Here is a 13370-nt window from a genome sequence, read left to right on the forward strand (position 1 = left end):
ATGTCAAATATTTTTCAAATTTTGAATTCAATCAAAATAATTATGTTACTGTGATATTCAAATTCGCCTAATATATCTGAATCATATTACATACACAATCATATTCTTGATTCATAACTCATGTCATAATGTAAAGCGGAGCTTCTCGACCTTTTTTTTACAACACCAACTAATTTTGATTCATAAAAATGGTGACATACTTAAAACAATTAATGTAATTTAAAAAAATAAAAAAATAATAATTTATAAACCTATATGTAAATTGAGAATGAGACTCTTCACAATAAATTGTTTTTTATCTGTTTTTTTATTTTTTACCATCATGTCATAACGCCAGAATAATGTCATGTATTTATACTTTGAACATATTGTATAATATAAATGAACAATTTTTTGGCGACACACATTACGGTAATACGCGACACACCGGTTGGAATCTTGGAAAAATAGCCCTGAAATGGCTGAAATAAAATCCCCGGAATAACCTGGCCTGGTATAGACAAAAATCCTCTTACCAACAAACTCTAAATATTCAATTTTTATGCTCTAATCATTGATATTTTTTTTATTTATTTTAACATTTAACAACATTTTAAACAAGGTTCCACATAAGTAGTTTATAGTCTTGTAACCAAAAAAACTATTACAATAACTCACTTGTTAAGTTGTAACCTACTGTACAGCAGAGCGTCTCTCACTTAAAAGCTTTATTTTGTATAATTTTTATATTATTTAATAACAATAGGTAAGTTTACTAATTATTGTTTTTCATTAGGTAATCATATTATATATTTATGTGACTGTATACAATATTGTCAAAACTTTTAAAAATCATATGAAATAGAAATAAAAATAAGTAATATTTAAATAAATAAGTATTAATGCTTATAAAATAAAAAGGGTGGATAAGTGGATGTCGCTCTGCTGTACAGTAGGTTACAAGTGGGTCACTGTAATGGATGGTGTTAAATTTGAATTCAATGATATAATATCATTGTATAAGAAAAACGATTCTGAGCGAAAACGGTCAGTCAGCCTATGATTTTACCAAGTATATTTGATGATATTATTGTGAATAAAGTAATTTATATATAACCTATTTACGTGGAGCTTCGTTTTAAATTTTCAATCCTTAGCCATAAAAGTTAAAAATTTATAAATTTTTAACCACAAAATAATTAATAAATTATAAATTTGATAAATGTTGTCAAAATTTGAAATTTAAATGCTTATAAAAAAATTGTGCCTATGTATTTTTAATATTTTTCAACTGCTATTAGAACGATATATCAGAAGCCTTATATTAAATGTTCACGCTTTTTTACCCAACAAATAAAAATTTATTGATATTTATAGAAAAAAAAACTAAAAAAATTGAAAACTGACAATGTCCGTAAACAGCTCAAAAAGAGTCAAAATATTTTCAACATTTTATGGTGTATAGAAAATGCTAATATAAACATTCAGTGAAATTTTCAAGTATCTACAGTCATTAGTTTTTTAATTACAATAAAATTGTTACATGAGAAATCGAGTAAATATCAAATGTTGTAAAAATATAAATTTCAGACGCTCATAAAAATTTAATTTAAGTTTCTCCTAGACATTTTTTTTTTGATAAAGGTAGACAAACTTATGAGTAATCTTATATTACATTTTCAAATCTTAGATTTAAAAAGAAAAATTTTTATGAATTCTCAACTCAAAATAATTTGCTATATTTCGTGATTTTTCCGTATTTTGTCAAAATTTGAACTTTAAATGCTTATAAATAAAAACTGTGACTAAGGATTTTTAATTTTTTGTCATCTGCCTTTGAAACAATAACCTAGGAAAACTCGCTTGTGAAAACTACTGGGAAATTTTTACTTTTGACCCCCCAAAGTACCAACTAGATTCACTTTCCTATCAGGAAAGTTACTATTGAAGAAAATCCAAGCACTTTTACTGTCCTAAAAGGTGATGACAGACACAAAAATAAAAAAAAAAATAAAAAAATAACACACATCATTGTAAAATCAATACATTCATCGCTTCGCTCAGAATCTAAAAAAACCACATGATTGTAATGGATATCAGGATATAACAAGGGTGGTACGGGAGTTTTGGGGCATACGGTATGGTTTATAATGTTATCTGAATAAAAATTCTTATCAAATTTATCTCATTCGAACTACTCCAGTTAAGAACAACAGACTTTTCGCATGCCGTTATTATAATACTCGCATATTGATTACATTTCCCACTCGGTATATAGATACTTTAGGTATATTTTATTATTGTTCTAGTCGAAGCTCGCATACTGATGAAAAGTAATGCCCGAATACAATACATGTTACAATAATTTTCCAAAAAAAATATTTTTTTTTCGATATGTGGCTAAATGAAATACAATTAATTTTTAATTTTTTTTTATAATATACCGATATTACCTATATACTATATATTATGTTGTTGGACTATTCAACTATAGACTTTCACGTTCCACCCAACTAATAATATTTACAATCATTAGGCAGTTATACCTATCCGTATCGTTGCCATTATCAGATTATATAAAATAATTTATAATTTATGGTGTTATTATACTGTTATTTTATGAATTATGATATTTTGGTTCACAACTTGTCGCGTTTATTGTACGTGTGCTGTGTATAGTTTTAATATTCTTTGGAACATATAATAGTTATAACCACTGTGGTTATAACTAAATAAATATAACACTTGGTTATAACTAAATAAAATATAACACTTGGTTAGAGTTTATACTAAACAGGTCGATGCTCATTATTCCATGTAATCAAGTCTTGAGGTAAAAATATATATTTTAACTATTTTATTAGTCGTTAATTCTGTAACAATTAATCTCGACAATAATCAAAAAAAAACAGTGATTTTATTAATTTAACAAAAAAAAAACAATAAGGTAAAAAATAAAACAAAACAGAAGGTATTAATAATAAAAAAGTGGCAAAATGGCCTTTGGAAAAAATATATAGAACAGGACTGGACACAATAAGCGAGGGGAGGGTAAGGGTTACAAGATGGCGAAGTAGGTGCAGATTTTTATAATATGGTAACTGGTAAGTATTGTTGTAGGACACTGGTGAGTGGTGACCGGTCATCCCTGCAACGTTCTCGCGGCCGGTCCCTCGAATGCGTTAATGTAAAGACTGAAGACCATGTTCCCAGCTCATCCATCACTCACCCGTCGTGTTCTGACAGTTCTGCAGTAGTGCGGTGTCCGTCATGCAAAGTCATCGTGACGTATTCGTGTACAACGTTGTTGGTGGCACCGCCGAGGCGGCGTATTCAATATCGTTCTATATTTGAAGCAGCCGGGCGCAGCCAAAGGGTCTCGTCGCATGTTCTCGACCGCGCGATCCCGTTCCGCTGCTGGTGGCCTGGAAACGTGCGTGGGCCGTGAGCGACGAACCCACGGCCGAACGGCAAACACCGTCAGTGCTCTTTCACGTATCTTCGCGTCGTCCGTTTTGGATGCCCTCGGCGGTCTTAACCGAGGGCGGAGGATGTTCTCATCGGGAGCAACCACACAAGACCAAGAGAGTATACAGTGACTAGTAAGTAGAGAAGTGAAAGTGAGTGGCATAAAAAAGTAAGTAAAGTTAGGTTAGTGATGAGTCGGGCACGGAGCCACGGAGGTCTGACCGGTCTGAGACTCCGAGACAGTGAGTTCGCGACAGATCCAGTGTCCAGCATGGAATAAAATAATAATTTATAATAATATGAATTAATGCTTGGACTCCATTTTTCAGGGACACCAAACATAAAAAAATGTACATCGAAAATCTTAGGTTTGACAACCAGACGACCCTTCTCATAATCATATTTTGATACTATATCACTTCATATGAGATAACTGTAAACTGATAAGAGATATGATTGTGCACTGAAATACTGAATCATTGACAATAATCGACTCTACATGCTCTAGCTCAGCTCTTGTAACTAGTATTGGAATATCCACATTTAGCATTTACCTATTATAAAGCCATTTCTGTTGTTTCCATTTAATTGTATTTAATCTTCAGATTAATGCCTGACTGTTTTTGTTGTAACAGATCGAGAAATGGAAAATCCTAAAGTGCTAATACCTCTCTTCCTATGCAAGTTGTAAGTATCATAAATAACAATTGTTCTATAAGCAGCTTTATGAATATGTATTTTATGTAAATGACTTCATGGTAATTATTATTATTATTTATTTTAAATGGTTTCCCGCTAAAGAAAATATAAAAACAAAATGTTTGAATTTCGTAAATTGAAATATAAACAGTTAAATATGTTTTGCTTATTTTAATCAAAATCAAAACATGAGGGTTCTAAAAAAAAAAATGCTTTTTCAACATATATTGACTCAATTCTATTGAGTGAAAAATGTAAGTTATACTTGGAATTAGCTTGCTCAAACCGGTATGAAAAAAATTGGCGCATTTGTTGCACCATATTGTTGATAATGCTGAATAATTTTACATCGGCTATTGACCAAAAAAAGATTGAATTATTATATATACAAAAAATTATTAAATATTTAGAGTTCTTATATTAAATTATTTATTTGTAGCCTAAAAATGTTCATCCAGAATTAGTAAAGCCTCTCCTGCCAAGTATTTCAAGTACTAATGAGTCTAGTACAAGACGTGACAACTCTGTTTTGTTCGAAAGAACTGAAGTCAAGGTATATAACATATTTTAATTATTTCACTTACCTATTTATGCATTTTTTTTATTTACTTCAAATAATAATAATAATAATAATAATAATATTTGTATTTTAGTTATTTTCTATTAATGGTCTCAATGTTTAATACATTAAATACCGAAGATAAAATGGATATTTCATTGAAAAATGAAAATGTTTATGCTCAGGTACCTAATTACTATATTATTATTTTTGAATGGTTCTATACATAATTTTGTATTTTTGTTATATTTTAGAATTCTGCTAGTCGTGTAAAAAGTGCATACAACGAAGATGAGATCGCATCATTGTTATCAGTTAATTCACCTTCTACTCCACAATCCATGAATATAGAAAACACTTTAGATACATTAAGTATTAAAAATCCTCGTGTAAGTTGACTATTTAAATTGAGTAGTTTTTAAAAAACTTTATCAGATATTTTTATGATTTTATTAAGAAAAAAAACTGAGTTTAGTTGAGTACAAATTATAAAACTATACTCTTTTTGGCTCATTATGTAAAAGTATTTAATGTTAAATTTATTATTTTTTATTTAGATGAAACATAAAACATTACCTACAGCTGCCAGCAGAATTAATTCTTCAGATGATCCACATTATCACTTTCTAAAATATGTAATTCAAACACTAACGGATAAGCTTGCTATTAGAGATCTGAAACTCAAAACAGCACAACAAACAGTTAAAAGGCAGAAAAAGAAAATTGCGACAATAAAAACAATTATCAGAAAACTACAAAAACAGAACCTCATACATTAAGACTTTGGTTTCATATTGTTGGAATCTTTTGGTAATTAATCAAGATTAAATTACTTATTGGACTAATAAAAACGATAGTATAAACATTCTTAAAAAATATTGTTCCATCTGTTGCCTGTTAGGCTATTTGCCTTATCATTGCAATTTTTATCAGTCAGAGTTTATGAGTATGCTGAACAACAATTTATGTTATAATCTTAACTCTATTCCAAATAAGTTAGGAACAAAATGCATCGCGTTCACGCATGTGCAAGCTCATTGGCTTCTGTTGGTGCGCTGCCGACTAGTGGCTAATAGTGTTCCAAGGGTGCACAGTTTTTCTAAACTTAATTGGAATAGAGTATACAAAATACAGTATTTTAGACAATTCTTTTCATTTTAATAATTACCTAAAATATATTTATTATTATTTTTATGTTTAAACAGTGAGAATGAAGGGTGTAGCATAACCCTTAACAATCCATCCTGGACACGCCACTAAATTGACTGATAAATACAAAACGTCCAAATAAAGGCATTATCCCTGGAGACTAAAATTATAAACACACAAAGTAATGTAATGTTTATGATTATTAATGTTAAACTTCATTCATAGATGACAATTACTATGTTTTTACCATTTTTACTAAAACTTATATTTACTTTTTTGACCTCTGCAATCTGCATTTCATTGTTTAAAGATATAATTGCTTATAGAATGTAATGATCTAATATCATGCTTAATCAAATACCTCTAGCTTACAATTGGCTTATAGTTATTATTCTTATTATTTATTTTTCAAACAAAAAAAACTCCATTTACAAAACAATCTTTTTACATATACAATGTGTAGTGTATAAAAATTTCAATTAAAACTAGAGCTAGTATAAATTATATTAAAATTTACTTTCATAGTATTTCCTATTTTCATCAGTTTATTAACAAGGAATGATCGTAAATAAGATGTAGAAACAAAAAAACCTTGGTAAAAATAAATATTATTTTTTAATTCTTGTTCAAATTTAAATGTTGTACCTACTACGAGCATAAAGTATAATATATAATATAAACATCTCATGTTTTTTTTTTTATTGTAATGCCAATTCCCAATTAACTATTGATCAATTTGTATCTTTTCAAGCTGTTAATATTATGAGCTAATTAGTTGTTAGTTTGTCAATTCGTTTTTAATGAAAACAAAAAGTAAACAATACTTATTTGTATACAATATACTCACATTTATTTCTATATTAACATTTGTTTTTTATTATATTTTGAATGTGCAGCAAACAACATTTGATAATAATAGATATTATCCATATTAGATAACTTGTTTGTTACTATGATGTGATTCTGAGGATTGTGTGAAGATTAAAATAAATAAACGAATAAATGGAAAAATTTAAATGAACAAATATCACTGAAGAAATTAATAGATTGGGCTTAGTTACTTGCAAAATAAACCTATATTGTTGAAGTATTTGAATAAAAGAAAATATTTGTTTTTTTATGAATTTTATAAAGGGTCTAACCTAGAGGAAGATTTTTTTATAAGTTTATAATAATTACTAATAATTACTAATTGTAATTAAATGTTTAAAATAATTATTTAGTTATAATAATTTAACCTACTTACACTTGATATATTTAAATATTGAAATGTCTTATCATTAGTTTCAGAGAGTTAATATCCTGTCACTCCTGAATTAGTTAGCATTCATACAGCTAAAAGATGTAATTTGAATTTGATTGTTGATCCATTTTATGAAGCTGCTAGTTGCACTATTCAGTTTGCTAAGACTTGTGAGTTTGGTAAGTGTTAAACGACAGTTATTATTGTTTCACACATATACCACTAATACAATTGAGTTTATTTTGTATTTCAGTAAAACCTATTGATATTGATTGGAAAAGAAATGATATAGCCTGTCACAATGCAATCATATAGTGATGCTGATTGAATTAAATTTTTGATGTAAGACACAATCATATTTTTACACTAAATAGTAATTAGTAAATAATAATATATTAAACATAATATTAATCAATAATCATTATTATGTTTTTCCAAACAGAACATGGCAATATGCTCAAATTAAGGAATAACTGTTTAATGGTATGCCATAGTGAACTCTATGGACTCGACGATGAAGAAATTGGCATGTTGCACGTATTATGATGGTTTGAGATTAGAATAACTGCTTAAAATATTATGATGTTTAATATTTAAGAATTTGCTGTATATTTAGGCTGTATTCATAGTCTATGCTTAAAAATAGGTACAGTCGATTCCGGTTTAGGAAAAGTCGATTCCAGTCACAGTTAATAAGAACAACCGCTTAATAGAGACAATTCTTCAATTACGAAAACAAATTTATTCTTGTAGGGTAAACATTCACCGCTCATCTAGACCACGAATCCGGATAATTAGGACATTTTTATTGAGTATATTAATAGATCAATAGTTCGAAAATCGCGACCGACTCCCTTTATTGATTATTAGATTACATTTTATCTTATTGAATGTTTAAATGTGATGTATGTTGAATGTTATTTGGTGCATCAGTTGTGTTTGTCGCTTGTAATAACAATGTCTCGTGTGCGTAAAGATTTATATATTTTTATAAATAATTTTCTCTCTCTTTTGGCTTTACAATTCCTTAAGAATTTTGGCCGCTACCGTCACCGTTCTCCAATAATTATGATATTCTGAACTCGATCTTCCCAATCCGTCACTTCAAGTGTTTCTAAGTCCTTTTACCATCCATCTATTGCTTTCTAGGCCTTCCTCTTGGCCTTATCCCTGTTGGTTGCCATCGATTACTGCTCTTATACAAATAGTTTCTGTTGTCCGCATATTATGACTAAACCATTTGAGTCTTTGACACTTAATGTGGCTTGTTAACAATGAAACTTCAGTGATTTCTCTTAGTTCAGTATTTTTTCTTCTACGCCATCTGTTAAGCTCGCTATCAAACACTGGACTACAAATCTTCCTCAGTATTTTATTTTGAAAAACTAACAGCATTTTTTCTACTTGAATAGTAGTGGGCCATATTTCACATCCATAAGTTACCATTGGTCTTATTATGGTCATGTACAGTTTGAGCTTGGTTCTTCTGAAAAATAATTAGGATTTAAAAGATTTATATAACGCGAAATAAGCCCTCTCTGCCTTTCGTATACGACTTATGATTTAGAGACTCCAATCATTGCTGTTAGTAACCGTCGTTCCAAGATACTTGAGCTCTTTAACTTTCTTAAAGGTATAGTCATTGATAACCACGTTCTTTTTCCCCATTGGGAAGTAGTTCCATCACTTTTATTTTATCTTGATTTATTTTTAACTCGACTGATTTCGTACCTTCTACGAGTGTGTCTGTATTCTGCTCAACTATTTCCATGCTATCTCCAATTAGGTTTAAATGTTAAATGTTATTTGGTGCATTAGTTGTGTTTGTCGCGTGTAGTAACAATGGCTCGTGTGCGTAAAGATTTATCGCACGCGCAAAATTAAAATTAGAAATTCTCGACAAAATAAAAACATGTGTATGAACTTTATATGTATGTATTTTTATAAATAATTAGGTTATAATATTATATTTTTCTTTTTGTATTATTAAATATTTTCTATAATAGTATGTAAATGTAATAATAAAAATATATAAAAAAAATAAGTTTTTTTGGGACAAAATAACACGCAACTAATGTGTCCCCATAAAACGGAATAGACTGCATTGCTTATCCTAATTTTAATAATTAAAAAAAAAAAAATTGTGTTAATAACTAAAAGCAATTCTTAAGGAAGGTCTCAACCAACCTTACTTTAAGTAATACTTTTTATTTTCTCAAGCCAAAGTCTCGTTTGTGAAACTTATTTGCGTCATAAGTATAGGTCAAGCAATACTTATTTTTAAGTATCGACTATGAAAGCCTTAGTATTTGCTACCGTTTTAGTAAGAAAATAATTAATTATATCATATGAGGAAATTTGTCACAGTTGTTTTAAAAAATATCTTAAAAGATTTCTGTGACTTTCTTTATACACCTATATTTAAGTATACAGTATTCATTAGTTAATAATTTAATGTATTAATCTATTATGAAGTAACCTTAATTTTATCAAACAAAATATGTACTCTAAACAGTGGCATTCTGCTTTATGGAGGCATTCCGGTTGACCTGGAAAATAGAATTTTACAGATGTCCTGCTAAGCCTTACATTTTATATAATAATATTATTCAGAAATGAGAAAATGCGTTAAAAATCTGGCATAGTTTTAGAAATACTGTGATAGAACGCAAAATATTACATAAATGTAAATAGTGAATGAATGAAATAGTTATTAATTGATAGTAATATTGTATTATGTAAAACAAATATCAACTTGTGAATTTGTAATTATTGTCTAACAAATATTCTATTCAATAAGTTTATCATTAGTTTTTATTGTTTTTTACCAATTTAATATATTATGTATGTTTGACTTTTTCCAAATTTGACTTATAATTTCCATATTATATGAATATTGTAAGAGAGTACAAGAAATCTAATCCCAAATCTCTGTCTTACACACATGTATAGGAAAACTGCTTTCCATATTATATTCATTGTAACTAGTAACTACTCGGTTAATAGTATAAAATGACATGGCGGCAAGACCTATAATATTAGTAACAATATAATCTGTTTTAACCTTTGGCAGGAGCTTTTTTAATACATTTATTAAAATATACTGTATAATATACTTTAAAATGTATAATAATTAAAATTTTCTTAAAAATAAAACATTAAATAAAAATTCTGACAAAACAGATTATAATGTTGTCACTCAATATTTTTCCTAATAGGTAAATATTTATGGCTGTAAATCACAATGAATGAAATACGGGGAGCACCCATGGGCCATAGCCCATAACTCATAATTGATACCTGATTTCGACATTGTGCCTTCTAAACCCTCTGTATAAAGACAAAAAGTTAAAATTTTAATTTCCAAAAGTTCATATTGTAGTTACATTATTTACAATTGTGTTTCATTAATTATAAATTTATTTTCAAATATTATTCCTAAACTCATTGGCGTAACTAGGGAGGTGCAGAACCGAAAAGGGACATGCGCACCCCCAAGTACTCCCAAAAAAATAAAAGACTATTATTTTTTGATTATTAGGAAGTAAAAATTATCAATAATTACAAAAATGTTGTACTAAACATAATATACTGTATGTATTGAGGAATATAATATTATGTAGGTAGGTACTTTGCTATAACATATTATTATGAAATAATATTTATCTTATGTATTGTTCTATATAACAGCCAGAACAGGTAACAAAAGTCATAATAAAATTATATTATAAATTGACGAAATAACTTTAAACTTGGAGTAATGACACTTTTCTTTATCTATGTCAGGACAGCCTATGAATGTAAGTGTGCTTACAATGTTTTCTTGTTTATAATTTGTTATAACTTATAAAACAAGTTAACATCCCAGATAGCATTCTGTAATGATAATATTTTAATATTATTAAAATAACTTTAAACTAATATTATTCTTGATTATAATGTTATAATAATATTTTTAAACAAGAAATTATAATGTTATAATAATATTTTTAAACAAGAAAATTGTTATGGTTTTTTTTTATGAAAATTAAATATTTCAATGTTTATGTTACTACCAATGCTTATTCTATAATAATTAATAATATTAAAGAAATTGTTAGACCTATAGTATTTTTTAAAAAAAAAACCAAAAAATACTTAATAAGAAATTGACGATCAAGTCTTCCAGTTTTAAGCTTTTCAAGCCGTTCAACTCATAGATAATATTATACAATTGTATATTATCTATGGTTCAACTGGATAAAAATAATTGTAATGGAATTATTGATTATGGCCATTAGATGAGAGTTGGACCACGTGATCCTGTGGACTGGACTATCAGTAATTTAATTAAATATAATTTACTGGACAGAAAAAAAGGAATGTTAAAATAATTGTGACAATTCAAATTTCTTAATCTGTTACTGTTTCGCTTACATCAAAATATAAATATACCTACAATTGAAATTATTGTTAATATATTATATAGGTACAATAAGTGTTCAGGCTCTGGGGGTCTGGGAATTCCTTACGATTTGTGCACCTCCAAAAATATTGATCTAGTTGCTTCTATTTCCCAAGCATTTGAAATGTAATGATAAACTTAACAGGAATGATTATTAGTATAAAATAAGGTACATACCTATAATTGTTAAGGTTCAGTCTGGGGCTTAGATTTTGAAGTCATTGAGTAGGTTTACATTGAAAGTGGAAAGTGATATTAAAAACCACAGGACCCGAGCAATGAGTCAGAGATAGATAATGTACTGAAGGTTACATTAGCCTAATAATGTATCTACATATTTTTATACTATAATAGGTATAAATAATTATTGTATACTTGTGTACAGTAGTTTCTTATAATTTGGAAAAGAAAGTTTAGAATTGTACTTTAATATAAGATTGTGTGTTATACTATAAAATATAGTGTGAGGTTCTACTGTAGAGTATAAGGTACATATGAATTCATCACCCACAGGAGGGGCCCTAGGTGCTACAGCCCTCTCCCAAGCCTGTATTTCTAATAAATGTTATGTTGTTAAAAACAAAATAACATATTATAGTATCGAAAGTTTCTTGAAAATTATGACTTAGCCCCCCCCCTCATATCTCTAGAGCCACCCCCGGTAACTCATCACCTTTTGTGGCTTTTAAAATGTTTTGATGTTCAACTATTTGATGGTGGTTTCTGGTAGCAAGTTGGTATTTTCCGGGGCACAAAAAAAAAATTAAGGAAAATCGGGGCTTTGACTAAACTGATTTATTTTTTTGGCGTGTATAATAACAAAATAATACAATTTCTTGGGTGTAACTCAAGAAGTGGCTGTAATAACTTCTTTATCCACCCACCTGTTAATTTTTTGTTTGGGACACCTGTCCCAGGCTTCAACCTGCTTACGCCAGTTTCAAGTATGGGCTTAGTGTAAAACAAATGAAATATAATTTAATATAGGACTTAGGTAGATATAACAAGTTTACTTAATATAGGTTGGTACTTAATTTGGATATTAAGGCGCCCGGTGCCAATGTAATCTTGTACATAAAAATACGCTCTATACCGGAATAATGATCCTGTTCTGTAGAATCAACGAAATTAGTTAATTTTTTTTTATTAGTGGGTAAAATTCTACAGGTTTTATCGAAATGCGAACTACGTTTTTCAATATTTTAATCTTAAACTTTATAATATAATAATACTTTATAATACACTTTATTATAATATATTATATACCATTATGAGAAATAAAATAAAAAATCGCAATTCGACGAGGCCTATAGGAATTTTTATTCCCTCAGATAAAAAAAATAGTTATCAAAATCTGACAATCTACAAGGCCTGAGAGTTATTTTCGTGAATTCATTTTTTCGATATATATATATATTATATACTTCCCCTAAATAGGTATCAGGTAGTAGATTAGCGGAGGAAAAGTATTATAATTAAAGTGGTAACTAAAATATAAAATTTAATTTTTAAATTGTATAGAATTGCGGGAAATTTGAAAAACTGGCACCGGGCCCCTCAACCTAACCTGAATTTGTTGTAGGTACTCATTATGTGGAAAAATGTATATTATAATTAACGATTGACGTAGATAGATCTGTGGTCTGTCCTATTTTTGTTCTCAAAAATAATGGAAAAAACATGCAAAAATATTTTATAATATTGCACAAGTAGTCTATGTTTAGGTAGGTACCTAAAGTACAAAGTGGTATAGTACATCGTAGTATCGTACAAATTGATATCCATATAATATAAAAAAATCTTTTGTAACTGTATAATATATCTATAGT

At 28.4% G+C, this 13370-nt stretch overlaps 1 long non-coding RNA gene across 1 annotated transcript; it reads left to right on the forward strand.

Moving 5' to 3' along the window:
• Nucleotides 1-3411: 3411 nt before the first annotated feature.
• LOC132941477 (uncharacterized) lies at nucleotides 3412-10960 on the forward strand. Its single transcript, XR_009664168.1, has 9 exons — nucleotides 3412-4134; nucleotides 4586-4699; nucleotides 4800-4890; nucleotides 4960-5094; nucleotides 5263-5515; nucleotides 5911-6035; nucleotides 7139-7276; nucleotides 7351-7439; nucleotides 7540-10960. It is a non-coding gene; the product is annotated as an uncharacterized LOC132941477 (long non-coding RNA).
• The last annotated feature ends 2410 nt before the right edge of the window (nucleotides 10961-13370 follow it).

Source organism: Metopolophium dirhodum, chromosome 3, assembly GCF_019925205.1.
Source record: "Metopolophium dirhodum isolate CAU chromosome 3, ASM1992520v1, whole genome shotgun sequence".
NCBI classification, from domain to species: Eukaryota; Metazoa; Arthropoda; class Insecta; order Hemiptera; family Aphididae; genus Metopolophium; species Metopolophium dirhodum.